This window comes from Erpetoichthys calabaricus, chromosome 4, assembly GCF_900747795.2.
Source record: "Erpetoichthys calabaricus chromosome 4, fErpCal1.3, whole genome shotgun sequence".
NCBI classification, from domain to species: Eukaryota; Metazoa; Chordata; class Cladistia; order Polypteriformes; family Polypteridae; genus Erpetoichthys; species Erpetoichthys calabaricus.
Genome location: NC_041397.2, coordinates 110,938,708 through 110,963,316, shown reverse-complemented (window position 1 = coordinate 110,963,316; position 24,609 = coordinate 110,938,708). Strand labels below are relative to the sequence as shown.

Below are 24,609 nucleotides of genomic sequence, written 5' to 3'. Positions count from 1 at the left end.
TCCTGCTTAATTGCTTTGTAACCTCTAATGCTTGAGTAATTCTGCACACATGAGTGAAAGACAGTAGCAATAACCACTGGCTGTACTATAAACAAAATCACAAAGAACCTGACAGAGGGTTACGAGCTCAACAGGAACCACAAGGCTAAAACATAGCAGCTGTAAAAAAAAAAAGGAAAGACACGTGCCACATTTGTATTACTCAGAACTCGGCACCTTTTGTTATGTAGCCTTTCAAAAGATTCCTCCTTTACTCTTGAGAGGACTGGTAAGGACAGGTATCAGAAGATAGGGCACTGTTCTGCCAGGCTGAGCTATTCCTGGCTAGGGTTAAAAAGGAAGACAAGTAAGTCACTGTGATACTCCCAAACATTTCCATGGTGTCCCCTTAAAATACCTTCTCATAACAAGCAGACTTGTCTTGAACATCTGACACCATTTAATAATATTTATTTATTACTTGCAACCACTATACGGTAGACTTTATGGCATGTTTTATTGTAGACTCACCTACACCACATGCCATCTTAGTTTACAGATTTGCACTGTGGTGACTTCTGGTGTGAATCTACAACGTCTGGATTTCAATCACCTTCAGAAGCAGTTTCTTATGAGTCTGAGTAGATAGTTCTTCTGAACTGAGTTCCCTCTCTCACTCAGCCCCCACCACACAGCACAGCGCATCTGCCTCCACACTCCACCCCTCCACAGTGTAAAGGCTGCCAACTACGCCAAGTGTCTTGTTATAGACACAAACACACACACACACTATGTGTCATCTCAGTTTGCTTATTTGTACTGTGGTAACTGCCTGTGGCCAGCCCAGAACCCACAACATCTGGATAATGACGGTCAACAGAAGCAGTTTCTTCACAGTCTGAGCTAAAGGAGGCTTCCTGACCTCGGGCCGGGCAGATAGTGCTTCTGAACACTGAACAGAGCAGTTCCTGGTGACATCAGCTGAGCTCTCTCTCTCACTCTGTCCCCACCTTATTGCACAGCACATCCACCTCCACATGTCTTATACTTCAATTAAATTACTGATTTCCTGTTCTAGATGACATAAAAATTATTCTGTGATTATCTTTATTTTTATTATTAAAAGCTAGCCACATACAACATGCAAGATAACCTATAGTTTGAAATGTTAATGCTTGGAGAAAACCTGAAAGCATAATAAGCTATAACATTGTTCTTCTGAGCAGGCATGGCTGGGAATTTCCACTTTTATGTAGGAAACAAAGTTCCACCAAGAAAAAATAATTGTTCAAGTCACAGCAAAAAAAAAACTAGCACTGACCCAATCAAAAAAAAGCTTTATCAACATTTCTCCTGGCAGATCCCAAGAAATATTTTCTGTTAGTCAGATAAAGGATAATAATAAAAAAGCAAAATTTATAATAAAAAACAAGCAATACAACAGAATGATCAAATACTTTGATACATAAAAGAACACAATTTCATAAGCAGGTTATATGAGTGCAAAACCTATCAAATACTCAGACAACAGTGACACAATGAATATTACTGATCTTCGCGGCTACCTACACCCACTTGACTCACTTTAGAATTATGGGAGGCCACAGCTTATCTCAGAAAGCACTAGGCACAAGGTGGGAAACAGACCTGAAATGCTCCAGTCCATCGCAAGCACAACTCACACACAGTTAATGTGCACAGGGCTATAATTTGGAATCACCACTTAATGTAACATCGATAATCTTGTGTTGATGGTACTTACAGTAAGAGGAAAAGTTTTACATGAACACAATTTTACTTCAAGCTAAAGTGTAGACTGTTCAGTCATGCTGTGGAATTCGGCAAGATTAGAATTGTTTACCCAGGACAGACTGATAGAACAAAAGAAATGACCTTTCTTAAAAGTGATTAACCCAAATGCCATAAGATCTATAAGAATTACAAATACTAATGCATGTCAATGCTGTTTTAGTTCAGCATAAAAGCTGCTTGAGGTAACTCTGCAGGCTTCCCTTGGTACCTTAGTATAAATATAGGAACCTTAAATCATCCAAAGCTTCAACTGATTATTTAATAAAGAGAAAATCCTTGACAAGCACCCATTATGCCACAGATTAATGTTCCTCCTCTTCTTCTTCTTCTATAATCCCTAGCTGGCGCTTTGTTTTGGTCATTTCCTAAGCCTGTACTCTACAGTGGGTGCCAATGGATGCTTGCCGGATTTCACTTACAAGGCGTTTCCATGCCTGGTGATCCATGGCTGATATTCTGGTATCACCAAGAGTGATACGTTGATTCTTTATGTCTTCTTCAATCTGTTTCATCAATGTTTTCTTTGGCGCAGATCGTTGGACTCTCCACTGTGTGGGTCTCTTTCACCAGAGGAGCTTGTGTGGTAGCCAGCTGTTATCCAATCCAAATGTGTCCGAACCATCGTAATTGTCGTTTCTGAATCTGCACTTTGATCATCGGCTGATGTTCACATCTACGTCGAATATCCTTATTTTGAAGATTGTCATGAAGAGAGACTCGTAGAATCTGGCATAGGCAGTGCATTTGGAAGACCTCCAGTTTGGTCAGGTCTGATTTGAGTAGTGTCCCAAGTTTCTGATCCGTAGAGGAGGATCGGCAGGATTAGGGTCTGGAAGATTCAAATCTTGGTTTTGGTGGAGGTGTTGGTTCACTTCCACAGGCACCACTTGAGGCAAGCAAATGGAGCGGTTGCATGGTCAGTTCAGGTGTGGACCTCTGCTGTGGACACTACTTTCTTCTCTTGTACCAACGAGCCCAGGTATTTGAATTCTTGAACTTGCTCGATTTGGGTGCCGTTGAGGCAAACGATAGCTGATGATCCATCCATTGTCAGCACTTCTGTCTTATCTGCATTGATACTGAGGCTGTATGGAAATATCATAAAGGATATCTATGGCCTTGGCATCGTCGTCGGCCAGTATGGTGCTGTCATTGGCAAATATTGAATCTGGCATAAAATCGTTGTCGTCAAACTGGACTCTGTGCCTGTTTTGTAATGCTTTTCATATTATGGCATCCATCACAATGATAAACAGCAGGAGAGGGAATGAATAACCAAACAAAACGTCTTTAACTAGAAACATTCAACAAAATAACCTTAAATACCACCAAAACAGGAAAACATTAGTCTGGCATACATTCTAATAGTTAATCACTCAGTTATTAAGTTAAAAATACTACAACACAAACAAACATACAATTTACCACATAATACTAAATTTTACATATAATTGTCAGTCAGTCATTATCCAACCCGCTATATCCTAACACAGGGTCACGGGGGTCTGTTGGAACCACTCCCAGCCAGCACAGGGCACAAGGCAGGAACAAACCCCGGGCAGGGCACCAGCCCACCGCAGGGCACACACACACACACACCCATACACCAAGCACACACTATGGACAATTTAGGATCGCCAATGCAACTAACCTGCATGTCTTTGGACTGTGGGAGGAAACCGGAGCACCCTGTAGGAAACCCACGCAGACACAGGGAGAACATGCAAACTTCACGCAGGGAGGACCCGGAAAGCAAACCCAGGTCTCCTTACTGTGAGGCAGCAGCACTACTACTGCGCCACCGTGCCACCCCCACATATAATTGTATAATCTGTATTTTTTTAATGCTAAATCATCATTTAAACCACATCATCAAATCAATGCAAGTAGTGTTGAGGGGGATTTAACATGCAAGTTCAGATTTCTGATTTTTTAAATTATCTTTCTTTAAAATTGAAAATTACATTTTTTCAGATTATTGTTTTAATATTACACAATGACTGTTCATCTGTTAATGCAGAGTATTATTGAAATACGGACTAAACAAAGAGTGTTCCTGTACTTTAACTTTGTGTTGTCTGTGCATGCTGTTCAGTAAAAGTATCATTTTACACTTCTCCATTTGCACTGTAGCTTGGCTTATTTTAAATTTTAAAAACATTGACGCCTGTGACTTTCTTTATGGTCTGACTGTTTTGACTTTCAGAGAAGTAAAAAGCCTAAGACAAATTACCAACATTCATCTCAAGAACCAGGATAGTTTTTTGTTATCAATAAATGTTGCTGTAGTAATAATCCAAATTTTAAAAATGAACACCGTGATCTTTATATATAATACGCTACCGTGGCTGGCTGTTTGTCTGTCCAGGATTTTAAATCACCTGTAGCTCGCAAACTGTTTGAACTATTGACCTGAAATTTGGTACACATATACTATGTGATGTCTACTATCTGCTTTCGGGGTGATGATTGACCTCCAAGGTTATTCCTCTTTTCATCCCTACCACCTTCGCCATTACTTTCCCTACCTCTTCATATCTTAAATCATTCTTGAGACAGATTGAACACTTAAGTGCCAGCTGAAGTGAAAAATTAAAGAAAACGTACCAAGTAATTGCAAAACAAACACTGATCTAATCAGTTTTAATGTGAAAAGATGCCGACGGAATAAGAGAAGAAGTGGGCCGCTAGGGTAGATAAAAGAAGAGCTGCTCTGGAAGCAGCAAGCGCACCAACCTCTGAGCAAACGAATGGTAAATGTACAGAGAAAGAGTATGAAAATTATGAATGCTCAAGTCAAGTGTATTCACTGCACCTTATCGTGCAGTGCGCCGTTACTGGTTAATAATAATATCCCAAATATGATTGTGAGGACGTCTCAGACCTATTACAATTAAGCAGACAAGAAAATATTTGCTAATGCTGTCTATTTCCACATCTACAGTATCGGTATATTTGATCACTTCTCAAGACATACAACTCAGATGACAGGTTCCAAATTAAGCCATGAATAAAGTGTATAGCTCAGGAAGTATATATATTGGTATTAGAGCTGTGATTGAATCTTTTTAGATATTTATCTTTTTAGATATTTATTATCAGTACTTTAAAGAAGGGAAAAATACTTATTTTCTGTATTTATCTGATCTACAGTTCATCATATCCACAGACAAGGTGTGAATGTGCAAACTGCACATAGTCAACAACCTGCTAAAGGCATCACACCCACAATACTGGATGAGTAAGGCAGCAGTGCTCACCATCATGCCACGCTGCAATTAAAACATAACACAACATTCTCAAACCCACTTAATGAATTCAGGGTCACAGGAGGCCACAGTCTTAACTCTGCTAGACTTTTTCACAAGTTAGGAAACAGGCCTGCACAGGGTACTAGTTATCACAGGGCCCACTCACACCAGTATAAAATCACTAATTAACCTAAGCTACACATCTCTGGAGAAATGGGGAAAAAAAGTCGTCATACATCAAAGATTCTGATCCAGGACGGCCATTAATTTTTAGCTAATCATCTTTAAAGATAACCTTTGACATTATAAATCATTCACTACACAAAAAAAAGAATGAATGATCCTCATGAATGGCACTTCTTTTGTGCACTACCCACCATTCCACTGTGTGTCCCACATGTGCAACATGTAGCTAAATACTGATTTTTGTTCTATTTTAATTACATACTATATCTAATATTTGTTCTAATGCACACAATAACCTTCAATGAGTGATAGTGTATAATATAAAACTATACATGTCTTGTTTGGATCATTTTTCATCCCTCTTTCCTACAATTTTATGTAACCTGAGGTGCACAGTGTCTTTATGAGGCCACTGTAATATTTAATGGAGCCCTCATGTGGTCGTTTCATTTGAGTGATATCTTTATGAGATTTTGTAGTTCACCGCTTCTTTATCCCAATCATGGGGGAAGCCTTTTAGCTTCAGGTTGTTTTTTCGCAGCAGCTGCTGCTTTTTACAGGCTGCTTGTCATAAATAAATATGCTGTCATTTAGCAGCTTCTACCTTATTTTGTCCATGTAGACATTTTCAACGGGGTTTTCTTCAGTTGTTAAAAAATAAAAAATACGTGTGTGGTTTTTTTTTTTATTTTAACACAAGGTTAAGTTTTATTATTGTTGCTTGGTAAGATTTTGCTCTTTTTTTTCTTTTGAAGAGTTTTTTTAGCCATTGGCTGCTAATTTTTGCAGTTGCAGAAATGACAATGATGAAACTGCTTCTTTTCAGCATTCATTTTTATTTGCAAATGTGTGTAAATATTGCTTTCTTAATTGTCACATATAAAAGAAACTTGTACCTTTGTGTATTTGAAGCTAAGGCAAAAATACATTCATTTCTGAATGCCTTAGCTTTGTACATCACAATCTTTCTGAATTCACAATACAAGCAGAAAAAGAACAAGGTGTTCAAGTGAATGCAGGAATAAAAATGTGTAAATGAAAGACTGCGGCTACAGTGTTCCCTCCACTTGTATCACAGTAAATTGTCTACCAAGTCCAAGGAGCTGTACAAGTCAGTAATAAAACTGTGAGGAATCATAAACAGCTCAGATTTTCTCAGGAGCACTGTCCAGTCCATCACTGGGAAATAAACATATAAAATCACCCAGACTCTTTCAAAAGGCAGACCTTACTCTTAAACAGAGCAATTGGGGAAGAAGGACCTACAAACAATGACCTCTTTGACAGGCATATAGATTTTCATGCCCTATGATTAGTGAACTTTTGCAAAGGATCTCTATAGCATTTCACAGCTGCCACCTCTATGGGAGAGCACCTAAAAAATAAGCCTGTCCTGAGAAACGGCTTATATATCTGGAATGTACAAGAAACCATGTGCAAACCTGTTTAATACCTCTGTGTAAAGCTAAAATACAAATCTATATCCATTTCTTTTAAAAAGAAAATGCTAAATGTATTATATTGTAAGTCTTCAACTCACTGTTATCAACAACAATAACAGTAAAGCAGAAATCCCTTTTGTCGGCAGTAGCTTTTTAATTCCAGGGCAACAGGATTTGTATTGAATGGAATCTACAGCTGTAAACCCAGCTTTACTAGATCTTGCTCAACTCAAAAATGTTACTTTTGCATTTAATCTGGTCTGATCCTTTCTTTCTTGAATACATGAACCTGGCAACTTTTAATATGGATCAGTAAGCAGAACACATATTGCATTCAATGAATACATGAAACCCCTTATAGCATCACTCAGGATACACTGGCCTTTTATTTATGTTATTATTTCCCAGCACACAATTGGCCCTTGTGTTTCTAGCTATAAAACAGAAACTAAGATACAGGAGTTTTTTTCATAATTTTTAACATAGATATCTTGAGAATCCCAGAGCCTAGAGTGGACATGAGTAACTTTACCGTCCACAGACACCAATTGACTATTTTCTACCTAACCATTTACCCCACTATGCCCCCTATAGTTTCACCACAGATTAGTTTATAATGTACAATATTTAACATTGAGTGACTGAAATTATTTATGACAGTGCAACAAGTAATCTTTGCTTTGGGGCATGTTATTGACTAAAACTACCACTTGATCTCCTATACATACATTCATTACATATACAGAATAGCAAATAATGCTCAGCTGAATATTAGAATTAACAATATATTTAAAACTATTTCCAAAATATAACAAACATTTCCCATTTGCTGCTGCTAATTCGTCTTTTGTCTGGAAGGTCCCTTATGGGTGACTCCCCTGCTCTGTGTCATTCTGGTGGCACCTTTGGCATTCTGTTGCCAGCGGGCTACCCCTTTATACTACAATTTAATGGTATGAATATCATCTATTAAGTATAGACCAGCGGGCTACCCCTTTATACTACAATGTAATGGTATGAATATCATCTATTAAGTATAGACCCAGTAGGAGTAATTGTGAGTATGTGTGTGAGAGAGTGCGCCATGCCACAGCTCGTCCCCACTTTAATCACAATTCTTTCAGGTTATTCTCCAGTCTGTCCCAACCGTAAATTGGATTAAACAAGGTAGAGCTTGTTGTTATTTAACTAAGAAAATTGAAACTCTGTCTCATGAATATGAAGAACTCTTGTTAAACTCATCTATTCAACATAATCTAAAATTGACATTTTAGAAATGCCATCTTACATGTTAAGAAAATGTACATAGTATGCTTATTTTTAGACTTTCTTTAGGTGGTGTTGTAAACTGAGATCGAACTTGCAGTGTTCATCACCACACATGACTATTTTTGGAAAATCTAATTCATCTTAAGGCTTTTAGCATTAGACAAGGTATCTACAGAAAGGTAGGAGGGATATTCAATTCCATCTATACAGTTGTCTAATCCACTTTGTATGTAGAGTAACACTTCCCGATGAGGCTCCATGTGTCAACAAGCTCAGCAAGGCAAACTAAACATATGTTTTTCCAAGAAAAGATTGAAATTTTCATTTACTTATGGTAAAGTATTCATATTTATATATATACATAGTGGCCAATTTGGAATCGCAAATTAAACTAATGTGTAATTTTGAGTACATCTGAAGGGAAATATGTAGAGTCTAATGGAAAGGATTCAAACCCAAGATTTGTGAGGCAGCAGCATAAACCACTGTGCCATCATGCTACCCACATCAAAAAAATAAAATATTGTAAGCAATTGTGATAAGTGAACCCTTCTGAATTTGAGATCAGCAAAATCAAAGAAATGTTCAGGAACGTCACTAAACTCTGTCAAATGCATTAAAGTAAATGTGGAAGGAGAAATAAATTGATTATAATGGTGCAGCCGTCTTGAGGTCTAGGGAAGGAACTGCCAACTATGGTGGACTGATTATTGTGGCCAAAAATCAGACAGTGCTAATTCTGAGATAAAATTAGTAGAATTAAATAACAGAAGTTAAAATGTCTTGCAGATGATGGGAGATAAGAAGCATGAATTCACTAAGGCTTAATCCAACTGATTCAATAGCAGGGACTCTAATCATTTGAGCCAATAAGTAAATGTTTTTTCCCCTGACACTTTTTCTCATTCACTGCCACTACCACCAAATAAGTGCAACAAAAAAGCATGTGGATTTTTAATTCCTCCCTGTGCATCAACTGCACAACACTCTGGGTAATACTATTGAAGGGGTATGCTCACATAGTACACACAGATCACATAAAAACTCATACAAAAAGACATTATGTTTAAGACACGAATACACCCACACATATCCAGTTTCCTTCTACATGCGTGTCTGTTTTGTGTTTTAAATGTATTCACGTTTTTTGCTAATTTTTAGCCCACTACTACGATCAGCATTATATACTCGAGTTGGCTGTCTAATCCAAAACACTAGTTTCTACAGTTTTGTCATATCACACTGGTCTTGCAAAGCGTCATGGGATGCTGGGGGAAAAAAACCTATTTAAGCTCAAAAAATACAGGAATGTATAGCATGAAGAATAAAATAAACTGTGTGCTTTTATTCCAATGAACAGGCAAGTAATTTATATTGTTTATGAAGTTATTAGTTGTAAATGCCCCCTTTTCTCCTAAGAGCTAATTACAGGGCACATTCACAGATATGAGCTTACTAACATGGCCATTTTAGAATCATCAGTTAACTTGATTTGCACATCACTGGGATTTGGAAGCAAACTGAAGTATCATAACTGTCACAGACCCAGGGGAAGTACACAAATCCTATACAGACACTGTGCCACATGGTTCCTCATCTTGAAGCAGCAGCACTTGCCTATTTATTACTGTGCAGTCCTTTTTAAATGGAAATGGTTAAAGGCATCATTTATAAATGCACATATTGTCATCTAGAATGAATGGGTGAGCTTAACTGAAACGCTTTATGTATAGAGAAACCATTAAAAACAATAAGCACAGGTACAGAGTGAGTATGGTGAGAAGAATCTATTAAGGAAACACCCAGTAATATTGGAGACCAACAAACACTTGATCTACCCACACTAAATGAAGTCAGCTGGTGCCATTCCGGAGACTTGATTCTAACCAGCATGCAGAAAGCACCAACTGGACATACTGTAATTACTTAACTAACAGTATCTCTTATAGATGATGACATCATATACATTCTTAATGCATCTCTGGCAACAATCAAAATTTAACATATTCACAACGATATCTTATTCTTTAGCACAGAATAGGGTAGCACAGAAGTAAGACATGGAGCTGTAAAGAAAACCAGTAGAAAGGAGATAGACATACACTGGGAAGTCAGCTCAAGACTCTGAACATCTACAGTGTAAGTGAAACAGACAGCTTTTTGCATTTTCCAAGCTGCTGCCAACTATTATATAAGACGGGAGAGTAAGTGAAGTGGACGGCTTGCTGTAATTGCTGAGCCGCTCCCAAGTATTCAATAACTTGAGAGTATAAGTGAAGCAGACAGTTGGCAGCAATAGCCAAGCACCTCTCAAGCATTAAATAACATCAATGAGTATGTGATAGAGGACAGCTTGTAGAAAGCTGAAAATAAGTCTTTCTTTGGTGAGGCTTCATGTAAGTGTTTTGTTGTTTTCATTTGGTAGAGTGCTGTATTGTATGAAGGCCAGATCATAAAAAATGGCTGATTAGAATCAAAGGCACTGAACATCTGGGAAACTAACAATATACCCATAGGTAATTTACAGTGCACAGTTCAAATATTAATTAAGGAGCGCTCAAAGGCTGTGGCTGGGCCATTAGCACCCTGTTATTGTAACAAATTCTTTTAGAGCAAAACCAATCTCTCAGTGCAGTAATATGTTTTACCAGCTAGGTAGTAGTCTCCGTGTTCATTCTTAAAATAAATAAGAATGCAACACTATACTAAAAAATATAGTTATTGATTTGCAGAGCTAAAAATATTTATTATAGAAGTGCCTCTGAATTTATATAAAAAGACAATGGCAGTTCATTTTGTTCTGTTTTTTTGCCAACATAGTTGCTTCTTCTTGCAATTTGATTATGAGAAAATGTAATTATGCAAATGTAAGTTTGTGAATAATACTCTAGTTTTGAGTTTGAGCTAAATTATCTACATACCTAATGACATCAGTATAAAAACTGAGGATTCCTTCTGCTGAATTTGTTTAATCAAGATGGAAAAAGCAACTCCACTTATTTTATAGCTTAGCCTGCTTGATGTAGCCTGCTGACATTTTGAGATAAAGTTCAAATATATTATTTTTAAGTATTGTGAGAGATGGCCGGCAGTTTACCCTGGCCAACACATCCAGGCCGGTAGATGGAGTCCTCCCTGCAACATGGAGGTGCCCCGGATGCCCACAGGGCATCATGGAGTTCGGCTTCACATCCCTGCTGGATACCGTGGGTGCCGCCAAGGGAGGCTGCAGGGAGACACAAAGACTTTTGTTTCTATTATAGCCCGGAAGTACTTCCAAGTCACGAGGATGGAAGAACAGAAGTACTTCCAGGCTGAAGAAAAATAAGAGTTTTCATCTGACCCGGAAGTGCTATGGAATCACATGGACAGAAGCACTTCCGGGTCAAGGACTATATAAAGGACTATGGGAAACCCAGTGAGGAGAGCCGGAGTTGGGAGGGAGTGTAACAGAGCTGCTGGGAGGAGAGGAGGATTTATTGTATTGATTATTGTGTATTGTGGAGGTGGAGGTGCTTTGTGCACATTATTGAAGAAATTAAAATTATTTCTGATACTTTTACCTGGTGTCTGGACGTGTTGTCTGTGGGGTTTGAGGAGCGACAACGCCCTCTAGTGTCACAGTATATATGAAATTAGGTAATGTTAACTAGCCATTGACCCTATCCTCATTTAGTAGTACAGTGATCCCTCGCTATATCGCGCTTCGCCTTTCGCGGCTTCACTCTATCGCGGATTTTATGTGTAAGCATATTTAAATATATATCGCGGATTTTTTGCTGGTTCGCGGATTTCTAAGGACAATGGGTCTTTTAATTTCTGGTACATGCTTCCTCAGTTGGTTTGCCCAGTTGATTTCATATAAGGGACGCTATTGGCAGATGGCTGAGAAGCTATCCAGCTTACTTTCTCTCTCTCTCTCTCTTGCACTGACTTTCTCTGATCCTGACTTAGGGGGTGTGAGCAGGGGGGCTGTTCACACACCTAGACGATACAGACGCTCGTCTAAAAATGCTGAAAGATTATCTTCACGTTGCTACCTTCTGTGTGCAGCTGCTTCATGAAGCGACATGCTGCACGGTGCTTCGCATACTTAAAAGCTCAAAGGGCACGTATTGATTTTTGACTTTGTTTTTCTCTGTCTCTCTCTGTCTCTCTCTCTCTCTCTCTCTCTCTCTCTCCCTGCTCCTGACGGAGGGGGTGTGAGCTGCCGCCTTCAACAGCTTTGTACCGGCGGTGCTTCGCATACTTAAAAGCCAAACAGCCCTATTGATTTGTTTGCTTTCCTCTCTGTTTCCTTTGAAGAGGAAGATATGTTTGCATTCTTTTAATTGTGAGACAGAACTGTCATCTCTGTCTTGTCATGGAGCACAGTTTAAACTTTTGAAAAAGAGACAAATGTTTGTTTGCAGTGTTTGAATAACGTTCATGTCTCTCTACAACCTCCTGTGTTTCTGCGCAAATATGTGACCCAAGCATGACAATATAAAAATAACCATATAAATATATGGTTTCTACTTCGCGGATTTTCTTATTTCGCGGGTGGCGCTGAAACGCTACCCCCGCGATGGAGGAGGAATTACTGTACAGTCACTAATCCATAAACAGAACATAAAAATGTTTATGATGTTGTGACATGACATATCAGCTCTTTTTGACTCTTTTACTTTTCTTTTTTCCCTAAAAAAGCACCAAAGAGCCTTGACATTTCACAATTGATTATGATGACATTTGGTATTCAGTAAACCTTTTTCAGCTATTATAATGGGCTTCATCACTGAGTGATTGTCAACTCCCCCACTCCATTCCTGTTAATCAAAGGGCATTACTGGCTACTAAAAATTTAAACCACCTCAGCATGCTACAGATGGACTTTCATTACTTCTTTTATTTAATTTACTGATTTACCTCTTTAAATTTTAAGTTAAGAAAAATGAATGGCTTTGCACAGTGTATCGTTTGCTGGGGTATCATTCTACATGCCCACGTGCACTTTTAATGATAAAAAGGGACACATGAATGCATTTTATGAGATGTCATTTCACTGACTTGTACAGTGCGAGGGTTTTGAGGTAGGAACTCCTTGATAGTCACCCTTCACTCGGATGCTATTAGAAGATAGTAGCAGGTGTGACCAGGAGTGCTATCTGGAAGAAATCATGCAGTTCAGACAAATGGAGGCATGCTGCATGAAGAATTATTTATCTATACTGTCTAATCACAGAATTTCTATAAAATGTCATTTTTGTCCAAAAAAAAGGGTGAGATATTCCCTCTAGGGAATAATCTTAAGCTGTAATAATATGTAATGGTGGAGAGTTTTGTAGTAGGGCTCTGTTGTACATGGTCAAAGCTGTCCATTCCTTACTCAGATACAGATTAAAAAGTGTACAGACACATCTACATTAAAGCCCAGTATACTATTTTAGACAGTTTTTATAGACTTCAACATCCCAGATGTGGTATTCATAGAAAAGACATTACCATAATCAAGTGCTGATAAGAAAATTGATTGAACAATTGATTTCCTGCTCTCTGATGTAAGACATGATATACTTCTATACAAGAAATCCAACTCCATTTTCAGTTTCTTAATTAATTCATCAATATAAGATTTAAATGCCATCTTATCCACCAGCCAAATGCCAAGGTATGTATAAGAGTTGACTCAATTAGTGAATGTGCCTCCAGGGGACACCTATTATTATTATTATATGGTATTTAGTGCTGCTGCCTCACAACTCTAGGGTCCTAATTATAATTTATAGACCAGATACTGTCAGTATGGAATTTACACTACAATACATCTCCTTATGTTCCTATGGTTTTCCTCCAGGTGCTCTGGATTTTTTCAACATCCAAAATACATCCAGGTTATGCATGTGTTTCATGGTTAGAAGCTCAGTTGCACTGGATTCTTGTGGATTAAAGTGGGAGAGTCCTATTTAGGTGTGAGCTTGTACTATAAGTCTTCAGTTAAGAGTAGCTCATACACTATTAAAAAAAAACAAAAAAAAAAAAACCTTAATAATTCAACTTATAATCTTTTTATCAATCACATTTATCTTATTTAAAATTGTCCAAAATGTGTCCAGGGCAAGTTCCAACCTGCAAGCGTTGCAATCAAGCTCCTGCCTCACTGGGCCACATGTTTTGTGTGTGCACCAAATTAGCATCGTTCTGGACCAAAACTTTAAATTCCTGTCAGACAGCCTTGGTGACACAATCACCCCATATCCATTAACAGCTGCGTTTGCTGTACTCCCAGAGGGGCTTAATGAGGAACAAACAGTAATTTCCTGTACCACACTACTAGCACATAGACTTATCTTGTTCAACTGGAAGAATCCCAGGCCACTGTTTTTAAGTCAGTGGGTAACTGATGTTCTATACTATTTGAAATTGGAAAAATCAAATTCTCACTTAAAGTATCTGTTCAAAACTTTTTAAAAATATGGCAAGATTTAATTAACACAATTTTAGAATAAGCATTTTATCAAGAGAAAAGGACTTCTTCTGTTCTTCTTTCCTAAAAATGTTTGCCTTTGCTCATGGCTCTCCTCCCTTTCTTTCAGGTGGGATTGAATTTTGTCTTGTTAGGTTTTGTCTTTTTATGATCCTGCTTTTTTTTTTTTAAACGTTATTTTTTTTTTTTTGAGTCATTTGTTGTGGACGTTTGACTTGATTTGTCAATGTCAATGTTTTCTTAAAATAAATAAAAATACATAAATAAAATAATTTTTGTGAACACTAGGTGGCACTGTTGGCCCTTTAAACCCAACACACAGACACTCGGGACACAAGGTAAAAGTATGAAGAAGTATCTCTTATATATATTTCTCATCTGGTTCATCCTGCTTCCACTTCAAAACCGGTCCCGCCCACACGCAGCCGACACGGCATTTCTCGATTCCCATTCGTCCTCTTCCAAACCCTTCCCCACGCTGCCTGCAGCCTCCCATACACCTTGCTATTTTCGTTATACTGCGATAGTTGTTTCCTAAGCCTTTGTTATAAAATGAACGACAGTATCTTCTTTGATGACCGGTTTTTGTACAACGTCATCTCTATTCCGGGATCCGGCAACTGCCTGTTCCTATCACTATACTGGCCTGCTGAGCGTAATACATCCAAAAAGTACTCGAGGTGCTGCCACAACAGTAAAGTAGCTTTACCACTTTTGCGGGAGCCACCTGTGTCTTTACAACAGCTTCTTACACAGCAAACATCAGAAGGTAAAAGTTATCTTGAACACAATCGAGAATGCAACTCTTCTATAGCATTTGCTTCCATTGGTACACAGATAGCGCAACCTCCTGGCCACAGGCCATAGTGTTTTAAAATGCACGGGCAAATTTATCACCAAATCTCTCCACTATATGCTAACACTTCTACCTCTCCAGGATATCGACAGTTGTATGTTTTTGACACAGCGCAAGCTACTGAAGTACGCTTACAAAATAAAGCAAACTCTGCATGCAGCGAAAATTTACTTCTCCAGCTAGATGCCATGCTCAGAATCATCAACCCCTTCGCTAAATCATACAAACACATGCTTGAAATCGCTCAGTCCAATCCAACAGCATCTATATGAATTGTTTTCAAGTAAAACCCTGGGCAGGATTTACGATGATATAATGCCCCGACATGTCACACTGATGTTGCAGCAATTTTCGTCGGAGAAGATGGCGAACCCCCTGCCAAAAGGGACATTTGCATCTATCCCAGAGGCAACTCCTGTAAACAGATTTCCACACTCAATATGAAGTGTGATCCTATGGTTTACCCACTTTTATTCCCTTATGGAGACATTGGCTGGCACAAAGTTTTACAACATGTTCCCAATAAAAGAACCGCCAAGCAAATAAGGCTTACTCAATGCCAATTTTACGCGTACAGATTATCAATGAGGAATACATTTAGTATTTTGCACTCCAGCAGCAAACTATTCCAACAGTACGTTGTAGATGCGTATGTTAAAACAGAGGGTGGGCGTCTCAACTATCTCAGATTACATCAACAAGATCTGTGCGTGGAACAATACAAAGGACTATTAGACGCACTGCAAGCAAAGGCTGAAAATAACAACGTACGTGTAGGCAAAATGATCATATTACCGTCCACATTTCCAGGAAGTCCAAGTTACATGCAACAAAACTATCAGGATGCCATGGCCATAGTACGTAAATTCGGAAAGCCTGATTTATTTATCACTTTCACATGTAATCCTGCTGGGCCGGAAATTCTACATGCACTGTCGGATACCCAAAGACCAGAGCACAGACCTGATATTATAGTACGAGTGGATCTTTCGACTCATTATCCGTCATCTCCACCAAAACACCTATTCACAACTGCGTCTTTCAAGAAGTATTTATTTCTTCTTGATTTCTGAATTCCTTTCTCACCGTTTTCCATTTCTATTCTTACACCGCCGCATGCTATGGCGGGCGTTGCCTATTTTTAATAATTCTCTTCTCCAACAGTGCCCTCTAAGCACCATAGCCACAATAAACAGGCAAGAAATACAATAATAATCACAATTCTCTCTTTTCTCTTCTCCTCCACACCTCCCAGCAAGCTTCATCCACCTCCACCCAACTCTGGCTCTCTTGTTGGGTCTTCATCAGTTCTTTATATAGTTCTTGACCCGGAAGTGCTTCTGCCCTTACGTTCATGTGACTTGTCTGCACGTCCAGATCAGACTGAGAATTCGTGGCTATAAGGGAAGCACGACTCTCCCGGTCCTTCCACAGCACCCCCTGGCGATACTGACAGCACCCAATAGGGCTGAGATTCCGAACTCCAAGTTCCAGGATGCCCTGTGGGAATCCGGGGCACCGCTACACTTCATGAGAGCTGCTATCTAGCGTCTTGGGGAAGGCAGTGTCCAAAAGTAACTGCTTTCCCCCATCCTTCCATTCTCGTGGCGTCCTGGCCAGGTTGAGCTGCCGGCCGTCCTTTATGACTTCCAATTTGTTGGACTTGAGAAACACTTTTTTTTAATCTTTACAAATTTTTATTTGATGTTGTGACATATTACTTCAGTGATTCCTAAATCACTCAAAACTCAAAAGTAGTTCACTTCCTACTTCCCAATTGACTATGTAAACTATGTGATGTGAAAATTCTAAATCCATTTGGCTTTTACAAAGTTTAGATTTTTTTAATAAAGGCTGTTTGTAGTTTTTATTTTTGTTTAAATTCAATTTAACCAGTTTTCCTTCATTACCCTAAGTACCTAGACAAAAAGAACAGAGTGTCCATTGGTTGTCATTCTGCCTTGTTGATAATGGCAAAATCTTTAGAAAGAGATGAGTGCTATGCGATTTCAGGTGCATTAGAAGTGTTGTATTATCGGATGTGACAAACGGAAAGAGTCTTGCAGCTTAACTTGGTTCTGTAGGCATTCTGTGCTGAATAAGTGGCATGATCCATTTTTAGTACCGCATGCACACAAACATACATCAGTTACACAATGTTTTTGTCAATGTCACTTATTTTTCCTATTGTTTTTATCAAAGCTGCATGGGTACCTCAGGTAAAACCAGTTTCGGTTTATATTATCTACAGTATATACTATAGTCAGGCACAATATAAATTCAGAGATTGCCACTTAGCATTTAAACTTTTTGAATTAAAATTTTTTTCTTAAAGTCATAATCATTTTTAAATAAGACAATCAACTTAAACCTAACAACTTCCACCAGTTAAATAATTACACCAAAAACCTGTGCTTCTCCAGTTTTATGGTTCTGTATATTCTAAAACTCAACAACCAAGATGTGCCACCAATAACTACACTTATGCAGCCACAAGTAACCACCAGAATACAGCTTACAGGGTTTTCTTACCAGATTAATGAAACAAGCACAAGGTTAGTTAATATTAAAAAAATAGCAATAACTATTACAGTACATTTGTACTTTGAAATACAGTGGTGTGAAAAACTATTTGCCCCCTTCCTGATTTCTTATTCTTTTGCATGTTTGTCACACAAAATGTTTCTGATCATCAAACACATTTAACCATTAGTCAAATATAACACAAGTAAACACAAAATGCAGTTTGTAAATGGTGTTTTTTATTATTTAGGGAGAAAAAAAAATCCAAACCTACATGGCCCTGTGTGAAAAAGTAATTGCCCCTTGAACCTAATAACTGGTTGGGCCACCCTTAGCAGCAATAACTGCAATCAAGCGTTTGCGATAACTTGCAATGAGTCTTTTACAGCGCTCTGGAGGAATTTTGGCCCACTCATCTTTGCAAAATTGTTGTAATTCAGCTTTATTTGAGGGTTTTCTAGCATGAACCGCCTTTTTAAGGTCATGCCATAGCATCTCAATTGGATTCAGGTCAGGACTTTGACTAGGCCACTCCAAAGTCTTCATTTTGTTTTTCTTCAGCCATTCAGAGGTGGATTTGCTGGTGTGTTTTGGGTCATTGTCCTGTTGCAGCACCCAAGATCGCTTCAGCTTGAGTTGACGAACAGATGGCCGGACATTCTCCTTCAGGATTTTTTGGTAGACAGTAGAATTCATGGTTCCATCTATCACAGCAAGCCTTCCAGGTCCTGAAGCAGCAAAACAACCCCAGACCATCACACTACCACCACCATATTTTACTGTTGGTATGATGTTCTTTTTCTGAAATGCTGTGTTCCTTTTACGCCAGATGAAACGGGACATTTGCCTTCCAGAAAGTTCAACTTTTGACTCATCAGTCCACAAGGTATTTTCCCAAAAGTCTTGGCAATCATTGAGATGTTTCTTAGCAAAATTGAGACGAGCCCTAATGTTCTTTTTGCTTAACAGTGGTTTGCGTCTTGGAAATCTGCCATGCAGGCCATTTTTGCCCAGTCTCTTTCTTATGGTGGAGTCGTGAACACTGACCTTAATTGAGGCAAGTGAGGCCTGCAGTTCTTTAGACGTTGTCCTGGGGTCTTTTGTGACCTCTCGGATGAGTCGTCTCTGCGCTCTTGGGGTAATTTTGGTCGGCCGGCCACTCCTGGGAAGGTTCACCACTGTTCCATGTTTTTGCCATTTGTGGATAATGGCTCTCACTGTGGTTCACTGGAGTCCCAAAGCTTTAGAAATGGCTTTATAACCTTTACCAGACTGATAGATCTCAATTACTTCTGTTCTCATTTATTCCTGAATTTCTTTGGATCTTGGCATGATGTCTAGCTTTTGAGGTGCTTTTGGTCTACTTCTCTGTGTCAGGCAGCTCCTATTTAAGTGATTTCTTGATTGAAACAGGTGTGGCAGTAATCAGGCCTGGGGGTGGCTACGGAAATTGAACTCAGGTGTGATACACCACAGTTAGGTTATTTTTTAAGAAGGGGGCAATTACTTTTTCACACAGGGCCATATAGGTTTGGATTTTTTTTCTCCCTAAGTACTAAAAACCATCATTTAAAAACTGCATTTTGTGTTTACTTGTGTTATATTTGACTAATGGTTAAATGTGTTCGATGATCAGAAACATTTTGTGTGACAAACATGCAAAAGAATAAGAAATCAGGAAGGGGGCAAATAGTTTTTCACACCACTGTACATGCTCACAGCTTTTGTACACATCTGGCAGTTTGTACATTACATGTACGCGTCGTTATTTCTATATTCACACGCCTAGCTGACTTTGCAAAAAAATAATCTAAATACATCTCGGCCTCAAGTGCATGAAGCCTCTAGAGTGACTCTGATATGCATTCAGCATGTATAACTTAACAACTCCTAGACTTGGAAAAGAAAATTACATTTTGCTTTTGTATTAATTCCCAACAGTACTAAAACCCAAAATGTAGTGCTTTTAAGTCTGTTCAAAGCAAAGCCTAAGATCTGATGGATTAATTGTGATATTCATTTTGACATACTGTTACAATAATACAGACTTCTTGAAAAACGAAGTACAACTGTGGTTCTCACCTTCAAATAAACTTAGTTCTTTTTTTCTAAACAGTGTAGAATCTCTCCAATTATCAGTCCACATTTGAACACTTACAGTAACTGTAGCTTTCAAGCACTGAAATGCCTTGTACCACTCCTGGCTGCTCCTTACTCTCAGAGTCAATCTGTGCAATGGCATAGAGGTGCTGCTGTGTGAAGGAGCAAGAGCAGCAGGCAATCAGTCATTCCTTTGAAAACAATATACAGCCATGCCATACTGGAAAGAAAATACCAACTTCCTCGCAAGAACTGGACTGAACTAAGAACTGAAACCCTGCTTCATATTTTCCAAAGCCCAACACTAGTGGTGGAGGAATGGGGATTGATACAGTATAAGTTTTTAATACTTTACATCTTACTAGGTCATAAATACATTGGGGACTTTTATCAGGAATTTGTTTTGTATGTCATCACTAAGATTTTGAAAGAACTACATTACATTAACAACTTGCCTAAAAATGTCTGTTGCATTAGGTCTCTGGGTCATTAGACATGAAGAGGTTGGGCCATCTGCTGTCCTGGTTCCTTTACTGGGTTGTCTGCATTGGGCCTCTTGGGTGTGAATGTCTTTGGCTGGCTTCTGGTCTTCACGTGGGCAAAGAAAAGAACATATTCTTGGTCATTAAGATTTCTTCATCTTTACATCACGAGAAGGATTAGTGTCCCATAATGTCACATTTCAATCAAAGATACAAATTACAACCTTTGAGAAAATTTGCATAAGTTAAAATATAGTTTGAATTGTACGCCCCATCCCTAGCCATTTCAGAGAGCCATATACAGCAAAATTCTATTAGGAGATAATTCATCATATGCCTTAAAACATCAAAAGGAAACAAAATGAGGCAGAGACCCTGCAGGCTATTCTTCATGATTCTTGCCAATTTTTGACGAAAGTTTTTGCTGTCCCTTGTGAGAAAATTAGATTTTTCTTATACTTGTATCTTCTTATATAATACGCTACCGTGGCTGTTCGTTTGTCTGTCCAGGATTTTAAATCACCTGTAGCTTGCAAATCGTTTGACCTATTGACCTGAAATTTGGTACACATATATTACGTGACCTCTACTGCCCGCTTTCGGGTGATGATTTTTATTACTCTTTTTATTTTATTTTATTGTAGAATCAACTCTCGACAGCGTGCAGCAGGGCGGCTGTGCGGCGCATGCGTATGGGCGCCATTCTCATCCCTACCACCTTCGCCGTCACTTCCTCAACCTCTTCATATCTTACTCATTCTTGTGGCAGATTGAACACTTAACTGCCAGCTTAAGTGAAAAATTAAGAAAAACTTACTAAGTAATTGCAACACAAAAGCTGACTTGACCAGTTTTAACGCAAACAGATGCAGATGGAAGAAGAGAAGAAGCGGGCCGCAAGAATGGAGAAAACAAGAGCTGCTCACGAAGCAGCAAGTGCATCAACCTATAAGCAAATGAATGCTAAATGTACAGAGAAAGTATGACACCCATAAGTCAAGTGTATTCACTGCACATTATTGTGCAGAATGCACTTATTGGTGTATAATATAAAACATTGAATTCCAATTGAGTTATGGGTTAGGATACTTCCATTTAAGCAACTGAAGTCAATGCATGACAAGTGCATTATAGGATGACAATAGATTTATTATTGCATTGGTGGTAACCCAAATAATGCTAACAGGGGATCTGAGCAACTGTGAGTCATACACTATTTGATAAATATGCAAATGTTTTCCCTCAAAATGGACTTGTCTGCTACCTGTCCAGATCCTGGCGAGTCTGGTGCGTGATGGCATTGTTCATAGTTAAGGTTCCTCAAAAGATTTTAGATAATGTCAGTGTTGAAGTTCAAGAGGCAGAATTTCAAGATGAATTAGACTATGCTATGCACAGATTGAAGAATACTAAATAACAGAATGAATAACAGAATTCCATGCCTTGTCCATGATATTACTTTAAAGGTCATTACTGTGAAATTAGTTGACAAAGTCTGTGTATACTATCAATGTCATCCTCATTAACTTTGCGTCTTGTATATTTAATCATATTTAAATAAAATGGATGAGTTTCACCATTAAAACACTTATGCCCTAAGAGGTTTTTAGCATTATTACACCTAAATTACGTACCCAAAAATGAATAGCTATTATTAGGCTTATGTAATAAAGCAGCTGCAAATGGCTGAAAAATAGTGAGTACACCTCTTTAAATTTGTACAATAAAGTCTCTTTATGGATAAAAACCAGTTTTTATACTAATATTAACTAAATAAAACACAAACAATTAAACATTTTAGGAAATTTTCTCCAAAACACTGAATTTTACAATACATAACCCCAAGAAATTTTATGACACACAACCCTAGATTCAATTTTCCTTTGCACCACAATCTATCAGTTATCATTGTGCCAAGTTTTATCCCTTGTGTCTTATCCCATAGCACTGCTACATTATACTGTTTGGCACAAGGTGTCCCCTTTTTTGGAAGCATGTAGTCTCTTGCACCTAAATAATCTCTCGAAAAAAGTATTGCAGTTACAAACATAAATAAATGTGCACTATTAGAATGTCCTGAACCTCAGCTATCCAATGGTAATGAGCCACTCACTGTAGGTGGCTTGACGTAGGTGGGATATTTGATAAAAGCAGATTCACTGTGATGCTGTGCTTGCCTTGGCATATACGTGTGCAAATCCCACATTTTAATAACGAAAGAAAGCAGACAACATGAAAACTTTGATTATTTTGAAAGAAGACATCTAAGGTATATAAAAATACCATTATTTTCTTTTGAATGACTTGTGGGTTTGATGCAAAGTACACAAACAACTTGGAAATATGGTGGTATCCCATGGACGGGACATCTCGTGCATAAGTAGCAACTATTTTATGTGTATTATATATATTGTTAATAGCTTTCAATGTTTTTAACTGATGTGTAGCTACTGTTTCCTGTTGTGGTGGATTGCCGGCTTTCGATTCCAGTTCTCACCCCCAGGCCGCCAGGAGGAGCTCTCCCAACAGCGTGAACGTCCCCCGAGTTCCAGCAGGGCCTCATGGACTATGTAATTTTTATACGCAGCCCTGCTGGATACCTTGGGGGCCACCAGGAGTCGCTGTAGGAGGACTCGGAGGCTCTTATGTGCCCTATAACCCGGGAGTACGTCATGGTCACGTGACAGGAAGATACGATGTGCTCCCGGGTTGAAGAAAAGGACTGTTTACCCTGACCCGGAAGGGATAAGGAACTGTGGACGGATTGGACAGGAACACCTCCGGGTCAGGGTGTATAAAAGGACGATGGGAAATCCCAGACGTTGAGCTAAGCTGGGTGGAAGGGTGGCAACGCGTCTGGGAGTGTGGAGGATTATTGTTTATTATTATTATTGAGTATTGTGGAGAGGAGGGTGCTTTGTGCACATAATTGTCTAAATAAATATTCATATTTGGACTTTTACCTGGTGTCTGACGTCTAGTCTGAGGGTTCAAGGGGTCACGGAGACCTTAATCTGTCACACTGTGAAGTTGTATTTTTCTATACCCCACTGGTATTCCTCATTTTACATCTTCAAACTATTTAAATATGCCTTTCTTAACGTTTTTCTAGGCTTGGATTGGGTGGTTTCCTCATATTTCTAGTGTTCTGGTTAAATGTGGGAGGAACATTGATAGGGGCAATGCTATTATAATAATCTTTTAATTTTTTTCTAGATTAAGATTACAGTTTGGTGAAGTCTTTTTTTTCTCTTTTAAAAACTCTTACGGTTTAAAGAGTAAGATACATGCACTTTAAGAACTCTTACTTGCTGAGGACTGCCTTTATAAGTTATCGAGAGCTGTTTTAATAAGGCCCAGCAGTTTGGAGTTATAAACCTAATCTTTTCTAAATCCATAAATATAGAGTATGGTACAGAGTTGACAGCATGCAGTGTCCAACTGTCACAGTAATAGGCACGTGCCTGATTGACACTAATAATGAATGACTAATGCTCCTTAATAATTTTTGTAGCTGAAAAAACACTCCAAATTACTGTTAAATATTGTTTTTTGTAGCTTGAAATCTGCAACATTCATTGGTGGCACAAGGATTAATGGATGATTTTAAAATGCAAAATTCTACAAGTCTTGTGTATTAGATTGTGTCTTCCGTTTCCCTTGTATTTTTTTTCATCAAACTCTACAGTCTCAGTGACACAGCTTTTTCACAAGCTTTGATGTATCAGAATGTTTTGTTTGCAGTCTGTTGCAGCATTAAAGCTGTGGATGTACACACAACAAAACACAGCTTAAATTACCACAGAGATTTTGTGTCTCTCTTTGTTATATCAAGATTACCCTTTGCCCTTTATGTCAGGAAATCTTTGTATTACAAAGAACCTTTTGCAAAGAATTGTATTTATTTATTTGGCCTACTGCACAAAGAGCAATGAATTACATTTATTATTTTGCTAAAGTGTGTTCCATTGATATACAGTATTACAAACGTCCTCCCTTCACGGAGGCATTCGTTATTTATTCTGTTTTTGCAGGAGAGAGGACACAGGCACGAGTAGCTCAGTGAGCTTTTTATTATGATATAATTCATGTTTCTGTGCCTGTGCTGACCACATACTGCAATGCCCATTCTGTCTCCCCCAAGTCATTAAGAACATTTCAGTTTCCATAGAAATTATTTTCATGCTTTTCCCACACTACTATAATGGTCCTACTCCATCTTCATGTCATCTAGCATGGATAC

The 24,609-nt window shown here is 38.5% G+C and overlaps 1 protein-coding gene across 1 annotated transcript in view; it reads left to right on the top strand.

The window, feature by feature from the left end:
• LOC127527540 (glutamate-rich protein 6-like) overlaps positions 1 to 24,609 on the top strand; it is an 88,823-nt gene that overhangs the window by 623 nt on the left and 63,591 nt on the right. The window lies entirely within an intron of this gene.